The sequence below is a fragment of the Ursus americanus genome, chromosome 27 (assembly GCF_024610735.1).
Source record: "Ursus americanus isolate L20-20 chromosome 27, mUrsAme1.1.p, whole genome shotgun sequence".
NCBI lineage: Eukaryota > Metazoa > Chordata > Mammalia > Carnivora > Ursidae > Ursus > Ursus americanus.
The window spans coordinates 20751651-20768149 of NC_142153.1; the positions used below are offsets into that span (position 1 = coordinate 20751651).

General features: G+C 34.4%; 1 long non-coding RNA gene across 1 annotated transcript in view; it reads left to right on the plus strand.

Annotated features, from left to right (window-relative positions):
• Positions 1-16499, plus strand: part of LOC123799403 (uncharacterized) — a 296779-nt gene that overhangs the window by 155850 nt on the left and 124430 nt on the right. The window contains exon 4 of the long non-coding RNA XR_006781607.2: positions 13018-13134. This is a non-coding gene — a long non-coding RNA (uncharacterized LOC123799403). The remainder of the gene's footprint in view (positions 1-13017; positions 13135-16499) is intronic.

Consider the following 16499-nt stretch of genomic DNA (forward strand, 5'->3'; position numbering starts at 1 on the left):
CTAGAATAAGCACTTAGTTTGCTACATATATTGAACAGAGTATAGACCTACTGATATATTGTAGGCCTCACAAGGTCAATTGACAGTCAAGAGAGCTGCATCCTCCATAGTATATAATGTTTTAAGACTAGTTTGTCAGTTGTAATTCAAAAGTATATAAAATCCAGAACCTACTTATTTCAACAAAAGATAATTGAATTTTAAGTATAACTTTACAGGATAAAGTACATTTGAGTTAGCTACTGATGAAGAATTGAAAATGAATTTTAGAGTATAGAATCTCTTGCTTCACTTTGGATAAACATTAAAGATGAATATGCTTAGCTTTCTGAAACTGCTTTAAAATCTTTTTCTACTCTTGTTTGCATATCTTGATGAGACTGCTTTTATGTTCTATTATTAAAATAGTTTAGATATATACATTTTATCCTAAATAACCACATTTAATAAGCCAACAAGGAAGAGACAAAACCATTTGCCACATTAACAAGTTATTGATAGATAAAAGTGCCAAGTGTGCTTATAGTTATTTAATATGGGAGATCATTATTTCAAGCATAACTTTTTGTACAAGTAAGATTGTGGAATGAAAAGTTGTAGCATATATAGATTTTATAATTCTTTCATTTTTCCTATATTTTTATTTTCCTATGATCTGATGTATTTTATTAAATTTGCATCTTATACTTTGTGTGTCTTTTTTTTTTTTTTTAAGATTTTATTTATTTATTTGACAGAGAGAGACAGTGAGAGAGGGAACACAAGCAAGGGTAGTGTGAGAGGGAGAAGCAGGCTTCCCGCCGAGCAGGGAGCCCAATGTGGGGCTCAATCCCAGGACCCTGGGATCATGACCTGAGCCAAAGGCAGATGCTTAACGGCTGAGCCACCCACGTGCCCCGTACTTTGTGTGTCTTTATTTCATTGTTCTAGTTATTCATTTTTTATGTTAATAGAATACTGATGTAGAATAGATTAGGAAGAAAACAACTCCAGTCCTTTATCTCAAAATATTTTTAGAAGCACTGCCATAAGGAACAGGTTATATATCTATTCTAATTTTATATGGGTTTGGTATGTATTAAAGATGTAGATACCTATTATAGAAAATTCAGCTTTAAAGTTAAAAGAAACAAGAAATAGTTAATATAGGTTGTATCTGCAAAGATCTCTAGAAAAAATTACTCATCCCTGTCCAGAAAATACTAATTGTGAGCCCCAGTTTTTCTTTTACAAAGTTTTTCTTTGTAAATCTGCTGGGTGGGAGGAAGGAGAGGCAAATAAGCACATTATAATAATGATTTATAATAGAAATGTGGATGAATTTAAGGGCGCTGATATAGAGAATGTGCATATGAGGAGCATAAGCAAGCCTGTAGTCAAGGCAGAGAGAAACAAAAGGGAAAACAGAGAAAAAAAAATGATGAGTGCCAGGAAAAATAATTAACTTTTCCTCCATCCTGTTGAGAAGGTCTTGGCATCCTATGTGTCTTGGGTAGAAAGTAGGCTACAGAAGCAGTAACTACTTCTTAGACTGTTATTTCCCCAAGGCAGGCAAGTTTTTAAAAACACATTAAATGAAGTAGGAAAATGGTTACAGAAAGAGCAGACAAGAGTAAAGAAAGGCCAAGTGGCAAGAATGCTGGCAGCTTTAATGGGTCAAGGGTGTGAATGAATCCTAAGGAAGACCTATTATAAGATGGTGAAAATAAAGTCAATTAATTTACCATTTAGTAGAGATAATACATAATATTTAAGGAAAGCTCACATTGTACCAGACATGTACAAAATTGCTTTATAAAGGTTATTTTACTTAATCCACATACCAGTCCTATGAGTTGTGATATTATCATCTCCATTTCATTAATAAGGAAACTGAATCTTGGAGGTTTGTGGTTCTTAGATGCTCTTCATTATTCTGCTTCAACAATTATGATATTTTTTTGTATGTCTTTGGGTTGAGTTCTCGTTCCATATTTCAGATACCACCAAAAGTTTGGCATATAGGGAAGGAGTTTTACATTAAGACCACATTCTGAAATTAATTTCCCTGGGACATTACATAAGCAATTTAACAAATATGAGTTCTACACATTTCAAAAGCAAGGAAATGGGTAAAGATAGGGGACAAATACCGGCTTTAAAAAAATTATAGGCATATTAAGATGATTTTTTCCAAACAGTGTCTTGAATGTGTTTTACCTGACTTCCATTCATCCAAAAAAGTGTCTTGAAAAATTAATCCATTTCCCAGAAGAAGAAATTGGAAGAAATGGAAATACATTAATTTCCTTGAGCTGTGACCCTTTATACAGAGGACAGTATGCATAAGTACAGTTAACCCTGCACTTCATTGGACTTCCAATTAGACCTGGAAGTCTACTCTTATTTTCTGTTCTTGTCATGTCTGTCATGGATCAGGACCCTCTTTCTTCCTGAATTCAGATTGGACTTCAAAATCTCAGGAATTGGCATACCAGAACGCCATTACCTGTCAATGGATTATAATTGATACAAGAGAATGATCCCTTTTTGCCATCGATGTGTCAAGGGAAATCCCACACAAGGTTTTATTCTCAGTTGTATATTTTAAGGTTTACGATAAAGTTGGTAAAGTAGTATATAAATTTAGAGCAGAATGTTGTTGTAATAAATACAATGTTAGGGGGTGCCTGGGTGGCTCAGTTGCTTAGGTGGCCAGCTCTTGATTTCAGTTCTGGTCATGATCTCAGTGTCCTGGAATAGAGCCCCACTTCAGGCTCCCAGCTCAGTGTGGCATCTGCTCAGGTATTCTCCCTCTTCCTCTGCCCCTCCCCACCTCTCTTTAAAATAAAAAATCTTTCAAATACATAAATAAATAAATGCAATGTTAGTTGTCTTAAACATTTGTGAAAGCTACTCCAACAACAGGAAGTCTGCGGCCAAAAAAATTTTTTATAACTTCCTCAGTCTTTGAGCGTGTTTCTTTCAAATTTTCAGAGTCAACCTTGTTTAGCTTTTGAGCTCTGACAAGATTAAAGCTTCAAGTGGAGCAAGGAAGAGGAGAAAACTTTAGTGAAACAAAATACAAATAGTGCTGGCCCCTAAGAAAGAAGGGAAAAGAGAGTAGGAAAAAAAAAAAATTTTTTTTGCAGTTTTGCTTCATTTGCAAATTGTAAATCACTCAGATCATTGATATGGAAATGTCTACATTTTTATTATTCGCCTTGCTGCCTTTTCTGCTTTAGACCCTTAACTGCAAGTAAATGTTTATGTCTTATGAAAAATAGAGAATATGGATTATATAACAGAGTGTCAAATCCTCAGGAGGAACATGTTATATTGACAGTTTTATAAAGCACTACTAAATTGAGAGAAGAAAATTATATTTGGATCAGTGTAAACTAATGTTGAATGAATAATCATACCTACAGCTTTTAATATATTGACTAGAGAACATGCGTAGCACATTTCTTAAAGCCAGAACCCTTTAGCTTGGTTTCATTGAAAAACAGAATCTATTGGACTTGTCATGCTGCTCTGAAGGCTCACAGCTAGCTTTACTGGGAATGGTGTGGAACATTTATATCCCTGCTGCTAAAGTGCGGTCACTGAAATGTGGAAAGGGAGTCAGAAACAAGCACCTTCAGACAGAGCCCACCACCAGCCTGGACTCTCAATTACTCAGTTTGTGGATGATCTCAATTCACTGTTTCTCTTTCCCCTAAACTTGTATGCGTGGACCATACCCCGCAGGAGGAAGGCAGTATACCAGAGTTTTGTGTATTGGGTAGTCCAATGTAGGATTTTATGAAATCGTAGTTTACAAATGTGGTACCGATAAGATTTCTGGTTATTATGCATTTCTGATTATTTGTGCAGTTTCCCTGCCCCATAGTCATTATGAGACAACTGTACACTGTTTCTGGTATTTAGAGTCTTTGCATATTTTAAATAAAATTTACAGTGAACAAAGACACCGCCATCTGTCATGCTTATGTAATTTAGATTTCTATGACCAGTCCTTCATAAAATGTATGCTTATTGCACACATTAAAATGCTGAAAATGTGTGTCATTCCTTATCTAGGGTGGAATGAGACTCAAAACCCTTTCTTCCAATTCAAAAGGTCCAGAATATAACGCTGTTTACCTCGAGGCCAATTACACTCCAAATTAAAATTCACTTTGCATATAAACTTCTACCATAGTCAGTGTCAGAGTTGTATTAAATTAACCATCAATTCAAAAAAATATATATCACAAGTAGTTTTTTGATCTGCCAATTTTATGGTAATACTTTGAATCTATACAGTTTATATTTTGTATAATCTTCTTAAGACCAATTTTTGATCAATTTTGGCCATGTTATTATTCTTAGCTAATTCTTTTTAACATTATAATTCAGTCCAGAATGATCAGAAACTGGAAATGAACATCAACAAAATTTACTACAACCAGCTCTTTCCTGCTGACACTGCTATAGCAACAGGATTGTCAAGCACAGAATGAATTAACTGTAGACATGAATAAAATTAGGATATGTTTGATATGGTTTAGAGTAGAATTTTCAAAACAGCAAACTTGACTGAAAACAAAAGATTTACAGTTTCTTATAAGGGTAAGAAATTTTTGCTATATTTACTGATCAGTGAGCCTAGTCTCCTTAAATACTTCTGCCCCTATTGCAATATATTTCAAAAGATACATTCAATTGTTACTTAAAAAAAATAGGTATTGAACATCCACTATGTGCTAGGTACTGTTCATATCAGAGATAAAAACAGATAAAAAGGTGCTTTCATGGAGTTTTATTATTGAGGGGACGCACAATCAGGTACATAGGCGAAATATAGATACCATAATGATAAATGCTAGGAGTTGAAATAAAGTAGGGAAGTGGTAGACCCATTAGGAGGAGAGGAGTTGCGGCTATTTGTAGGGTGGCCAGAGAAGGTCTCCCTGAAAAAGTTACTTCTGAAAGAAACTCCAGAGTGAACAATGACTATCTGGAAGAAGAGCTTCCAGGCAGCAACAGCTAATGAAACAGGTGGTTCCATGCCAAGGAACAGAAAGGTGATCAACCTCTCCGGATGGAGTAGAGGAAATAAGGGAAGATATCAGGGGTCAGTATCAAAGTTATGAGGTGAGGGCAGAGAAGCAACAGAGTGTCTGATCACATAGGGTCTGGACGGTGCCACGAAAATTTTGACTTTTATTCTGAAAGGTGTGGAAACTCTTGGAAAGGCTTGAATTCCAGAGTGAAGTGATCCTGTATTTTTACAGTGTCCCTCTCACTGCAAAACCAGTTAGACAGTTACTGCAAAAATTTTAGGGGAGAGAAGATAGTATCGTGGGCTAGGATGGTGAGTTGAAGGTAATGGGAAATAATCTGACTATGCTTTTTTAAAAAAAATTGAGGTTAAATTCACAAACATAAAATCAACCATTTTAAAATGTGAAATTCTGGGCCTTCGAGTACGTTCACCTCTCCCTAGCTCTAAGGCATTTTCAGAACTCCAGAGGGAAACTCCATATGCATTAAACAATCACTTCTAATCTGCTTCCTCTCCAGACCCAGGAACCACTAATCTGCTTTCTGCTTCTATGAATTTCCCTATTCTGGGCTCTTGATATACATAGAATAATGCAATAGATGGCTTTTGTTTGTTTGGTTTTTGCCTGGCTTCCTTACCATACTGTTTTGAGATTCACCCATGTTGTAGTATTTATCAATAACATCATTCCTTTTTTTTGAGAGAGAGAGAGAGAGGAAGAGAGAGCTAGAGCAAGAGTAGGGGTGGGGGGAGGGGAAGAGGGAGAGAGAAAATCTTAAGCAGGCTCCGTGCTCAGTGAGGAGCCTGATGTGGGGCTCGATTTCACCACCCTGAGATCATGACCTGAGCTGAAATCAAGTCAGACGCTTAACCAAATGAATCACCCAGGCTTCCCCATCATTGCTTTTTATAGCTGAATAACATTCCATGATATGGATAAGCCACATTTCATTTAACCATTTATCAATTGATGGACAATGCATTATTTCCACCTTTCAGCTATTGTGTGTAGTGCTCTGGATACATTTTAAAAGTAGAGCAAACAGGACTTGCTAAAAGACTGGATAAACCTCTATAATATTCAAGTGATATTTAAAGTACTTTTCAAAATTCTACGAAACTTACTGATTAATATTAAAATACTCTTCTGAGATTTCTTCCTTAATAGCAGAGAAGCAGAATGTGACTTTAGGCAACATGTTTTTCCTGCTAGTATATAATACAGTACACTATATGATGAAAAGCCAGCATTGTATCAGCAAATGTATTGTTAAAAGATTTGAAAAAATGAGTACTAAAACAAATCTCACAGACTACATTATTTGCTACTGAACAAAACTGCAGCCTTGCTAACAAGTGTAAATTAATGGGGATTTGCTAGATTCTGTTTCAGTAATGAAATACACTAAATACCTTTTTTCCCCCAGCCCCTAAAGCAAAGGTGTTTTGAGGAAAATTTGATTTCAAGAGTAAATAACTTGTTAATAAATGAAAACAAAACAATGTTTTAGGCAAAAAACCTGTGTACACAAACCACTATCGTTACAGCTGCTTTGAATAGAATTTTTAAAAAGATGCTCTGCGGAGGTAGCACTACAGGTGAATTTCAGTCACTGCATCAGTCATAAACAAGAAATGGAAGCAAAGGAGTAGAAGTCAGAAATACTGCCATATGTCACTACTACACTAATTTTTTAAAAGCAGTTCTTCAACCTCCTGTAGGATATTCATAACAATTTTAATCATCTGGGAATGACGAAAGCTTCATTGCTTTTTTTTTCCCTGTAAAATACTTACATAGATTTTAGTGCTACTGGATAACATGTGTTTTATTTTTATATATTGACCTTGTTCCAAGAAACCTGATATTGTAAAAATTATTGGGAGATTTTATTATCTATTTTTGCCATAGATAATCATCATATGAAAGTAATAAAACCTATATTTGATTCTTTCTGTTGCAAAAAAATTCAAAACTGTTGCAAAACCGTATTCATTTTTCTTTCCTTACTGAGCTGATCAGAACGTTAGTACAATGTCAAATAAAATGGGTAGTAGCAGTCTGCCTTGTTCTGTCCCTTACGTTGAAGTGAATGTTACCTTCTTTTCTCTATGAAGTATTTTGTTTGCTGTAGCTGATCAATTTATGGAAGTTTCATTTGGTTCATAGTTAAATTTTTTTTCATGAATGAGCTATTTTTTTCATGTTTGAGGTGATCAAAGGGTCTTTGACTTTTTAAATGTGGTGGACTTCATTTTTCTAATGTTAAAAGCAACCTCTTATTTCTGGGATAGATTCATTAAGTTTTGTGAATAGCTGAGTCTATTTGGTGAGGTTTACATCTTTGTTTATGAGTGAGATTGACATTCCATTTTCCATTTTTTATACTGACATTGTCAGATGTGGATATTAAGTCAAACTTACTAGTCCTATAAAATGACATCGGAAGTGTGTCTCCCTTTGTATACTCAGAAGCACTTATTTAAAATTAAAATTGTTCCTTAAATGTTCAGTAAAACTCACTTGTATAAGAGGGTTGATCATCTTCTTTATTTAGGATTAAATTTTAAATGCCTGCTTACTTTATCAAGTTCCCATCTTCCAGAGTTTTATTTTAAATCACTCTTTTTTCCCAATATATTGCATGGTATTTTTAGATTATTTTCAATGGAAGAGTATGTCAGAGTATTTAGTCTCTCCTACCACCAGAAATGGAAGTTCTCTTTCATTCATGTTAATACTATTTATTCTTACTCTCATCTTAAATAGAGATCTCTGCTTGGGAGGGGCAGGCCAGTTTTCTATATGGGGAAAACTTTTTTTTTTTTCCTGTTTAGTTTTCCTTTTGAGTGAAGAAAGAAAAGAAAATATGCAAGGTGAAATAATAGCATATTCAGGAGTCCAGAAATGAGAGAACGCTTGGCTTAATTGGGGAATTGAAAGTAACTCACCATGACTGGGCCTGGCAGATGATATTATCTGAGTTGTCCTTGAGATGTAGGGATGCATAAAATTTTGAAAGGTATTCAAAGAAAGTTAAAAATGTTGTATTTTATCTTAAAAATAATAGAGGCAATTTAATTATGGTGATAATTACATAAATGTATACTATTTATTAAATTATTATCATTTATTATGTCCTGTGCCATAAACTGTATAGTTTTTAATACTCAGAATAAACCCAAGAAGTATGTCTTGAGGATTTAAAAAAATAAATAGGAAAATATTCATTCACTATGTAAAGGATGCTCTGGTACTTGAGGAATGATCAGACTTCAAACAGAATTAATAATTAGAGAGAGCTAGAGTCTATGAATATGTAATATTAATAGTAACAGTAATAGTAATATGAAGCAAAAGAAGTATCTTTTTATATTGTAGTCTTTCCTATTGTATGGTAGCAATATTTTGCTCATATCAGATATTTAGTTGCTCAGGTTTTATTTCTCTTTTATCATCAGAACTGACTTTTAGAAAATGATGCTATACTCTCACTCAAAATTAAGCTCAAATTTTTTTTCTCCCAAGGGAATTTACATTTTATTTTGAAGAAGGAAGCTGCGAAATAGAATTGTACTGTTGTAGCCATAGTAAAAATAACAAAAAAATGTGAGAGACATACCAAATTTCTTCTCATCACACTGTTGAAGAAGAAGAGGGTACTCATGTCATCCAAGTATACAGAAAGATATTTCAAGTTTCAGATTGATTTCTTGTGTCTTTTATGCATAAGGACTGTTTGGTTGAACTGAGAACTTTCTAGTCTTCTAGAGGCTATATATTATGTTTATGTAATCATTCATTCATTTTTGTGCATCAAGCATGTATTGCTAATCTATTATATGCTAGGAATTACAGACCTGTAATGACGAATTATAAATAATTCAAGTCTACATAAACTTGTAGTAAAATGAGAAAATACCAATATTAAATGGCATAGAAGTGAGAATCTCAGGTTGAAATAGTAGTATAAAGCTGCCATACGTAATTTTCCCTTCTAATATCTAAATTGACAACAAACAATAATAATAACATAGGCAATACAATAACAAAGTACCAACATTAATACATGCGTGTGCGTACGCATGGACATACACACACCACCTGGTAAGAACCTCAGCTTGTTTAGAATGCAGAGGAAGAATCTCAGGAATATTTTGGACTGAGACAACAAGAGTCTAGCCCTGGTTTTATCCCTAGGAACTAAACTGGGGGGGGGGGGTCTCAAAAAATTCTAATAATTTTCAGTAATATTTCCAAATGTTTATTACCTTTAAATAAATCCAACTTAATAGTTATTAAAATAGCATAAATTGTATGATCACATTTTAAAAATTGTTTTTTTTTTAATTTCCTGATTGATCAGTCCTTCTACTTACATGTATTGTGTCTGAGTCAGAATATAGTCTGAGAAACAGAACTCATATCAGCTAGCCCTGTGGAACAGCATGAATATTGGGCACAGGTTGCAAATGTGTTTGAAGAGCTGAAAGACAAGTAAAGGGCCATTAAGGGAACCCGTAGATTAGCAGTACTAAGAAGTCAGTACTACCCTTTGGTTGGAGATGATAGAAGTGATGATACCTCAGCCCCAAAACTGGGGTCCAGAATGCAGTGGGATTGTTGAGTATACATGAAAGTAACCAAAACCACAAATGGAAGGGCTATCCAGGGTGAGCTGGGACTATGGAGAAATTCAGCTACTGCCAGAGAAGTAGCTCAAAGCAGGAAAAAAAACAAAAGAAACAAAAAAACAACTACCTCACTTCAGCTGCCCAGTCTCTAGAGTCCTGTCAATTTCCCATAATAGCAAAACCTAATCAGAACCCAGTGATCAGAATAACGAATATGCAGAGGAAGGACAAGGAATAGATCTGAGAAGAATCATGCAAGTGGCTGGTACATCTGCACAGAAAGATACTTGGGTTGACAGTTACCAATTTCTTAAAAATGGTTATTTCTAAATGTTGGACTTTTGGATGATTTTTTATTTTTCTTATTTTTATTGTAGATGAGTTAAAAGAAACTGCTGTATACTAATTCTTGAACTCGGTATTTGAACTTAGATTGGTAAACAAGGAAAAAGACATATTTAAAGAGAAGTATATACCACAGTGGAAAGATAATTAGAATATTTGGAGAAGAGGAACATATTTGATATTGTTACCACAGTTTACACAGTTTACAAAGTCAGGAGAGTTTGGTGAGTAGATAGTAACACACATATGGTAAGATATTTTCCTACTGAGAAGTTTGAACTTTTCAGTTCTCATTGGACCATTCTAAAAAGCTTGTAAGTTAGAAAAAAACACAATTACAGGTATGTTTTAGATCTATAGCCCTGATGTCAGCTAAGGAATATAGTGAAGAAAAACAACATTTTGCAAAATGTTGTCCAAGTTTAAGTCAAAGATAAAGAATAGAATATTACAGTGTCTTTACATCACATGTATGAGTTGGCAGTAATGCTTTCAACTTGCTGATGATGGTTGATAGGTGATCAACTCAGTCTTAGTCCTGGAAAAGACATTTATATTGTGTTTAGGTTATTATTTTCTCTATTTGATCTAACAGGGATGTCATTGGAATATAGACCAATGAAGAATTTTGGAAATTTGATAGTCCATTACAGTTGACAAAAATCTCATATGTAAATTGTTAAATAAATTAACCGAGGTCTAAAACTAATTAGCCAATGTTGCCTTGTTAACTCTTAAAAAATTTAACAGTGCAATTTTCAAGTATTGTTTAATGCCTAGTGTGTACATTTGGTAATAGGCACTGAAAAGAAAACATAATGAAGTATATATGTTTATCTTAATAAGTTTACCAGTTAAATGGAAGGTATAACATGCATTTAATATTAGATTTGGTGATAATGTCAGATTGTTAAAATGAGCAAATTTTTAATGGTTGGATTAGCTGTCATAAAGGCTCAAATAATTAGGAGACCCAGAGGGGGGAGTGGAGTAGTTGAAGAAAACTTTGTGAACTAAAGAAATCTTAGAATCTTCCTAGAGTTTTATGTCATTTTATTTTTTTTCATAATTATCACTATTTCATTATTCCTAAATGACAGTTTTTGGTATTTCTGCAGCCCGTTGATACAGAATTATTTATTAACAAATGAATTGCTTGTGTTTGATTTTCTTTAGTTCACAAAGAGCAGAAATAATTATGATAAAAATGTAATCCAAGTGCCTACATTTGTTTTTTGGATTAATTTTTTTCATTTTTCTTTCAATTAAAATATATTCATTAGCACATTGAAGCACTGATATTTAAATTTAGATTTATTAAACCCACTGGGTATGCATATCCTTGAAATATTTCAAAGCCATTGAAACTGTTAATTGCTGAAATACCATATCTGTGTCATGGCAGATAATGATTTGTTTTTCAAAGAAACTCTTTAGCACAGTAGATGACATATTTGTTCATTTATCAGTGTATGTGGAGAAGGGTCTCAAGAATATAAAGTAATGGGCTCATAATACCATAAAGTACTTAACCAGTCTGCTCTGAGGTATTAAAAGGAAGAAAATAGGATTCAGTGGGTTGGTTTTGCCTAAAAGGCAATGACATGTTATATTCAGTTTTAATTTAAAAAACTTAAATCTTGAAATGTGAAAAAAATGTTCGCTACTCCCTAGTTTTTTTAGGGTGATTGATGAACATTTTATATGTATTTCTTGTTCTTGGTTAATCATCTTATGGTGTTCATTTACCTTTTTATCTACTAGTTAAAAACCAACCTTCCTCAGGGTACACTTCCTCCTCTGGTTCAACTATAAAGTTAAGTTGGAGCTAGAAATTGAGGCAGCCGGGTGCACTGCCCACAGTTGGGCACATGATGAAGGCCTCATCCCCATTCCATGACCAAGAAGAGTGGTCTAGGAGTTTACATGTGAGCCCAGCAAACTAATTGAATATTTTATCCAGTATATTTCTGTATGGGTCTGGCAAAGAAAGGCCTCTTTCTTTTCTGATAAAAGTATCAGAGCTAAGAGCTCCCAAAGGCCATGTCTCTCTCCATGTAGAGCAGTGTGAGGGAAAGTAGTCAACAGTTAGCTCTGACTGCTTACATTCCCTGATTGAAATTATATTAAACTGAAACTACCATAATTTGGGGTATTTCTCTATTCATACATGCAACTGAAGTATTGTCCTATGAATCCCCTTTTCAGCTTAAATTAATCTGAGCTGTTTCCTTATAACTTGAAACCTAAGAATATCGTCTGTTGCATATCTTATTCGTGGCAGTATGTGAAAAATAATTATAGGTTCACAGTATTTTCTTCTAAATTCTTGGGGCCTGTTATGGTTCAGAATTTAGATATACCATGTGGAATTCCAGGGGGGTCAGGGCAGCACTCTGGAGACAAACTCATTAAGATTTCAATGGTGATATGAATGAATATTCATACTAAGTGGGATTAGAAGAGTTAAAAATGTCCTCATGTCAGTTCAGGTCAGTTTTATTTCCAAATGAGTTTTGACACCAAACCTAGGAGACAATTTTTTTTTTTTTTTTAAGATTTTGGAATTGCAGGAAAAGATTAGGAGCTATGCTGTAGTATAAACTATTATTGAAAAATAAATCTCTTAATCTTGAAGATATGATTTACAGAACCATGTTTGATAAAAATTTGTGGTAACTATTTCAAATATTGCTTCCAGCTTTTCCTGTCCCCCACCTAGAAGCTACTCCCCAGTGAGGCAGGATGATATGTAGAAATGAAATGGGAAGAAGTGTGGGCATTTGGGGATGAAATGTAACCAACAAATTTTATCCAGTATAAAATATCCTCTGAAATACTAGCAGAAAATCTGTACTGTTTTAGATAGTATATTTTATCTGCTCACTCCTTATGACAAAGATGTCATGGGCCTATGTTAATTTTGTTTCAAAAAGACATTTTATTTGCTAGTAACAAAGTTAAGAACTTATCTATTGAACTGTTCTATGATTTACTTTTTTCAGGAAATGAAGTTTCAAGCAACCTTAAGAAAAGAGAACAAAAATTCCAGCAGAGCCAGATCAAAAACTTGCATTCCAATTATGCCAAAGAAATGGAAGAGTTTTTTTTATTAATTGTAGGTAAGTTTTCATAAAATGTTTTTTTCTCTTTTTGTTTTGTTTTTATTTTTCAATTTTTTGTTTTATTTAAATTCAAGTTAGCTTTCAAGTTAGTTAACATATAGTGTATTATTAATTTCAGGGTAGTATTTAGTGATTTATCAGTTGCATATAGCACCCAGTGGTCATTACATCAAATGCCCTCCTTAATGCCCATCACCCAATAACCCCATTCCCCCACCTACCTCCCCTCCAGCAACCCTCAGTTTGTTCTCTATAGTTAAGAGTCTCTTATGGTTTGTCTCCCTCTCTGTTTTTATCTTATTTTATTTTTCCTTCCCTTCCCTTATGTTCATCTGTTTTGTTTCTTAAATTCCACATGAGTAAAATCATATGGTATTTGTCTTTCTCTGACTTATTTCACTTAGCATAATACGATCTAGTTCCATCCACATCATTGTAAATGGCGAGATTTCATTCTTTTTGATGGCTGAGTAATATTCCATTGTTTATATATACACACACACACACACACACACACACACACACACACACACCACATCTTTATCCATTCACCTGTCAATCAACATCTGGGCTCTTTCCATATTTTGGCTATTATGGACATTACTGCTGTAAACATTGGGGTGCATGTGCCCCTTTTGAATCACTATTTTTGTGTCTTTTGGGTAAATACCTAGTAGTGCAATTTCTGGGTCATAGAGTAGTTCTATTTTTAACTTTTTGAGGAATCTCCATACTCTTTTCCAGAGTGGCTGTACTAGTTTGCGTGCCCATCAACAGTATAAGAGGACTCCTCTTTCTTTGCATCCTTGCCAACATCTGTTGTCTAAGTTGTTCATTTTAGCCATTCTGACTGGTGTGAGGTGGCATCTTATGGTGGTTTTGATTTATGTTTCCCTGATGATGAGTGACCTTGAGCATTTTTTCATGTGTCTGCTAGCCATTTGTATGTCTTCTTTGGAGAAACATCTGTTCATGTCTTCTGTCCATTTCTGGACTATGTTTTTTTTTTATTTTTTGGGTGTCGAGTTGATAAGTTCTTTATAGATTTTGGATACTAACCCTTTATCTGATATGTTATTTGCAAATATCTTCTCACATTATGCATTGACTTTTTGTTTTGCTGATTGTTTCCTTTGCTGTGCAAAAGCTTTTTACCCAGTTGAAACCCCAAATCTAAGTTGAGATCTGAAATAGGAGTTAACTGAATGAGAAAAAAATAATAAAAACAAAACTATGTGCAAAAACCCAAAGATAAAAGAATACCCATTTAAAGAATAGAAAATAATCTGTTATGCTTCTAGGACAGAGCCTAGGTGTTACAGAACAGATGGGAAGAGTTGCTGGAGGGGTAACAATAATTCAGTTCATGCAGGGTACTTTAAGCCTACTGAGTATAAAAATTATACTGAAGCCCATAAAGATCCATTGAAATGTTTATACCAAACAGAAAAATATTATAATTTACATTTAACTTGTCTTTCTGTTGCATTATAAAGAATGAATGAGCAAAAAAGGAGAAGAAACTCATTTGAAAGGCTATTGTAGTAACTTGGGTGAGAGTTAGTGGTATCAAGTAGAACAAAAACATTATGGTGGAAGGTAAAATTGGTAGGATTTTAGAAATCTTTAGGTTTTAGAATCTATAGGAACTGGTAGTTTATAGGTTGTACAGGGTGAGATAGAAGTTAAGTTTTTTCCTGAGGATTCAGTTATGAGCTCCAGTGTACATGGCAGTGCATTTACTGAGATAGAGAACATGGAATGTGAACAGGGATTGGGATTAGGATAAGAAGGCTATTTTTCTACAAGATGATTTTAAACTACCTTTGAGATCCAATGAAGAAATATAATATGTGGATATATGAATGCACAGTTCAAGAGAGAGTTTTTGATTTGGGAAACATCAGCAAAGCCATGGGTACAAATGGGATCAGATCATGTCATGTCTACTGTGGTATGCAACTAGAAGAGAAACCCCTGACAGCTGAACTCTGAAAACTCTAACACTCTAAAGGTGGGACCCTGAAGCCTCAGAAAAACCAGTGGAAGAAAATATTTCAAGAAGGATGTCAACAATAAATTAAGGTCAATACTTACAGAAAAGTATCTATTAAGAGTATCTATTGGTTGCTGTATTTTGTCAGATGCTTTTACTGCATCAATTGAGAAGATCATATGGTTCTTGACTCTTTTCTTGTTGATATGATCTATCACACTGATCAATTTGCGAATGTTGAACCACCCTTGCATCCCAGGGATGAATCCCACTTGGTCACGATGGATAATCCTTTTAATGTACTGTTGGATCCTATTAGCTAGGATCTTGTTGAGAATTTTGGCGTCCGTATTCATCAGGGATATCGGTCTGTAATTCTCCTTTTTGATGGGGTCTTTGCCTGGTTTGGGGATCAAGGTAATACTGGCCTCATAGAATGAGTTTGGTAGTTTTCTTACTGTTTCTATTTTTTGAAACAGCTTCAGGAGAATAGGTATTATTTCTTCTTTGAATGTTTGGTAGAATACCCCAGGGAATCCTTCAGGCCCTGGACTCTTGTTTTTGGGGAGGTTTTTGATCACTGCTTCAATCTCTTCATAATTAATCAGTTTGTTTAAAAAAATCAATTTCTTCCTGTTTCAGTCTTGGTAGTTTGTAGGTTTCCAGGAAGGCATCCATTTCTTCCAGGTGGTTTAATTTATTGGCATAAAGCTGTTGATAAAAGTTTCTTATGATCCTTCCTATTTCATTGGTGTTGGTTGTGACCTCTCCCCTTTTATTCATAATTTTATTAATTTGGGTCCTTCCTCTATTCTTTTGAATAAGTCTTTCCAGTGGCTTATCAATCTTATTTATTCTTTCAAAGAACCAGCTTCTAGTTCTGTTGATCTGCTTTACAGTGCTCCTGGTTTCTAATTCATTGATCTCTGCTCTAATCTTGATCAACTGCTTTCTCATGCGTGGGTTAGGCCTGTTCTTCTGTTCCAAGATCTGCAAAGAACTTCTCAAACTCAATACATGGGAAACAAATAATCAAGTCAAAAAATGGGCAGAAGATATGAACAGACACTTTTTCAATGAAGGCATACAAATGGCTAAGAGACACATGAAAAAATGTTCAAAATCATTAGCCATCAGGGAAATTCAAATCAAAACCACATTGAGATACCACCTTACGCCAGTTAGAATGGCAAAAATTAATAAGGCAGGAAACAACAAATGTTGGAGAGGATGTGGAGAAAGGGGATCCCTCCTACGTTGTTGGTGGGAATGCAAGTTGGTACAGCCACTCTGGAAAACAGTGTGGAGGTCCTTTAAAATGTTAAAAATAGAGCTACCCTATGATCCAGCCATTGCACTACTGGGT